Genomic DNA, 4,126 nt, shown 5'->3' with positions numbered 1-4,126 from the left:
TTAATTACAGAACGACCAGTGTAACTTGACAGGTGGGGGTGGCGCTGCACGTAGCGAGGAACATCGAAATGAGTTCATAAAACTTTTAGTTCCTCGTCTCGCCGTCTGCCAAGATACGATGGGTGGTTCACATAGCTCGTGGAGCGCCGACCACCCGCGACTCCGAATATGATTAACAATCACTCGTAAATATTATAAATATGAGAGCAACATTAATATTGTTAGTTTGAATTGATTATTATAGTAACGCGGTACGAAATGAACATAAACTCTTTCCTTTGTCTCGTTGTTTTCTCAGTAAATCGAAAATTAAATGAAGAACATTATTTTTCGTTAATTCTGTTTCTGTGCAAATTGTAGCTAAATTAACGTCTGGATAATGAAAGATCAACTGTGAAAGATCATTTCACTTTCTTTGTAAACCTGTTAACTAACAAAAGGTGACTTATAGTGCTTTTCCACCAGAGATGTGCTTTGTAGCTATGCTACGAAGATGTAAGAGCTAAACTGTAAAACTATGTGATCGTTTCCACTGATACTAAGCTATATAGCTGTGCGAGGAAGAAACGCAGCTCGAGTATGCAATGTATATAGTATATAGCTTAGCATAGCTTAGCTAAGTCCCTTTCCTCCTGTGCTAAGCTATGTGTACCAATGAATATGATTGGTGGAAGCCAAACGCATCCACAGCAACGTAGCATAGCACATTTCTGGTGGAAAATCACCCTTTACATGTCATTCGGAACCTTGTATAACTTGCATACTATGCTTCTCAAACACATCTGCTAGATACAAAACATTTGGAATCGGTTAAAAATAAAAAGAAACTCCAAAACATATCCCTACATTATTCCAGTACAAAGTTACATATTATTAGGCTTCCTGCCATCGAATACCACAAATAACTGCAGTACCTACATAAACATATCAATAACAGAAGAGGTATGTCACAGAAATATCTGTACCCTTAGTACGAGTTTGCTTTACGTTGCACGACAACGAAACGAGAGTGCGTTCGGCGCTTTCATTGGCCGGCACGAATGAACCAACCAATCACAGCGCCGTACGCGCTCTCGTTACACGTAAAGCAAACTCGTACTAAGGGTTATAGGACACAAAACTATTCATACAGACATTTTCTGTTTTCATTCATTTCCCTTTGTGTTGCAAAATTCCTGTGACCGCAGCCTTTCATAGCGTACTCTGCTAATCCAATTGATGTCCATGGTGTTGCCATATTAATCTAAAGGTGCGTCAACATTGGTTAAAATATTATTTTTGTTACAAAATATTATGTTCAATGTCTTTTGTTTTGTTTTAGAGTTTGGTTCAAATAAAACGTAATTATTTGACGAGGAACTCGACTAGTTTCAAGCCATGCTAGAGGTCCTTTTCATGAGCAGCATTCGGCAACACGATGCGGCGACTGTCACGCTGCCGCTGGCGACTCGAGTTGCGCTAAAAGTGGCTGATTTGTTTGTGCTTTAGTATTCAGATTTGTTAACGATTTCGTCAAAGTAGGTAACTTCTTTTTTTTTCTCCAAATAATTTGTCGTAATTTACAATTATTGGCAATGCCTAAACAGCAAATTGTTCCTTAAAACTTGAAAAAATAATTTCTTGCCGATTTTGCCTGTACCTGTGCCAAGTACGTGTGTGATCACACCCTTATGAATCCATTGTAGGTACCTGTATAACGTAGTCGCATTCAGTGGCATCTATCATTCACTACCTTTTGTGCTATTAAATAAATAATTAGGAGTATTGTTATTATGTACTTATTTCATTAAACTATGTACATAATGTGTTCATTTATATGTCTGTAAAATATCCCAATATGATTTCAAATTGATCAATTTTCAATAGTGATCAGCTTGTTATACTATGTAGTATTAGTAGGGTTTTCTCTTTGTTTTCTCTTTAGTCTTTCGATTTACGATTTTTTGAGGGGGTAAAATCATCATATCGCTTTTTCCGCCTTGGGTGAAGCCAGAGAGGAAATGTCAGACACTTACTGACTAAAAACCATCCTGTTCCTAATCCTGCTTTCCAACCAAGTAATCCGCTAGGCACTCCGCAGAGCTCTGTCTTATAATTTAGGACAATGAACTTTTAGATGCCTTAGAGGGCTGGTTCTGTACTGTAACTGAAAATATAGGTAAGGACTACGCTAGATTTTTTTATGATAAAAAGGAGCCATGTTACAAAATGTTCTACCAAACTCCATAACGAACTGTACTAGGTACATTTTGCCCAACTTAGCATAAAATTATAAATTTATTTCTTCGTTCCTTCCCTTAACCACGACCGAAGTAAAAGACCTACGAAGTTACAACAATACCTTTAGGCTATTTCCAAAATGTACTCAATACATAAACAATAGTTTATTTTGCGGTAGTTATCACAAGTTAAACTCGAAGGCTAATCGTTTACTTAACAATGTTAGATACTTTACCGAAGTACGTATAATAGTTTATTTACTGAAGTTAAACAGAAATAACCAACGTCGGCACAATATTGTTTCATTTTGAAACCGCTAGATACCGGTTCGAAAACCAAAATTTACTTAATGCATACATGTTCGGATCGTCCATTTTGATGTTGCCATGGTAACCGAATAACATCTCGTGTCTTCAGCCCAAACAGTTTGTTTACATTTTACATTTGTTTTTTAGCACAATTTAAAAAGAGAACACGATATTATTATGTTTCTGTCCTTTTCATTTTGGGTCTGACGTCATTGGCATGTCATTTGTTTTTAGCTGGCAACGTCGCAGACGGAAAATGGTTGCATTTAAAAGGAGAACACGATTTTTCTATCTTTTTCATTTCGGGTCTGACGTCATTGATGTGTCAATTGTTATTAATGAATTGGCAACGTCGCAATTATTGTAAAGAAAGTTTTATTCATGAGAAGGTACTTTAAATAGTAAAATTAAATTAGGTTCTGGGCTTTTCTATGAGATAGGCGGGAAACTATGTTATCAAACTCTGTGAAATATCAACTCTTACGACAACCACGTGAGGATAACTCAGCATTACTTTTTTCAGCAGTCTTCCTTCAATTCGGTTAAGTATCAGTTATTGGTTTAGCCCTTTTTACAAAACCGTAAACCACACACAAACCAAATAAATGTATCTTTCAACGATTCTATTATTAGACATCATAATAAACAGTATACAAGTAGAGAGCCAATGTAAGTTATTTTTAAACACAAGTCCGTCTGAAGTATTTGGTCTGAAGTCCTTGCTACAGTTTCATTAGATTCTAGCCAGATGTCAAATGGCTGACATACCAACTCCTACTATTACTATTGTATTATAACTACTATTGTAAAAAAAAAAAAAACATTTTTAAAAGAGTAACGATGGAGTTTATTGCTGGTTCTTCTCCATTCAAAGCTATACTTTGGAACGAGCACCTAGCTTCATTGACAGATAGACTGACGCACAATTAAATTTGACGTTTCAAAAGTGCCCAATTTAGGATTAATTGAAATAAATGCTTTGACTTTGACTTTGACCTAAACAAAATGGCCGAATATGAACATTCTTTCTTTCTCTTATCCCTGTAATTAATTTTAATAAATAAGTTTAACTTGTATACTTTATTGCTGCAGGGGTACAAACAATTATGTAAGGAAATTAAAACGATATGTCCGTTCGTTTCTTCGCTTTAAGCAATGTTTATTTAATTTCTTATTATTAAAAATTATGATTAATGTTTTTGAGTTTTTTAATAACTGAATGTTTTTGCCGATGAAACAAACTGAGGCGTATTCTGCTAGTAAATTATTTTTCTGAACAACAACTAAGGTTTTATAAACCAAATAAAATTTACATTATACATCATCAGCCTATAAGTGGCCAGTGCTGGCCAAAGGTCTCTTCTCACACAGAGAAGGTTTGAGCATGAATCACCACGCTTGCTCAATGTGGGTTGCCGATTTCAAACTCATAATTAGAAATTATAAGCGCAGGTTTCCTCACGATGTTTCCCTTTACCGTATGTCAATGGTGTATAAATAATCTTGGAACGTATATATAACTCGGAAAATGTCACGGTACTTGCCGTTGGTAGTTTTAAATAAAACCCACACTCTCATGCATGAGAAACGGGCGTCTT

Source organism: Spodoptera frugiperda, chromosome 2 (assembly GCF_023101765.2).
Source record: "Spodoptera frugiperda isolate SF20-4 chromosome 2, AGI-APGP_CSIRO_Sfru_2.0, whole genome shotgun sequence".
Lineage (NCBI taxonomy): Eukaryota > Metazoa > Arthropoda > Insecta > Lepidoptera > Noctuidae > Spodoptera > Spodoptera frugiperda.
The sequence above is the reverse complement of the archived record's forward strand: the minus strand, read 5'-3'. Positions refer to the sequence as shown.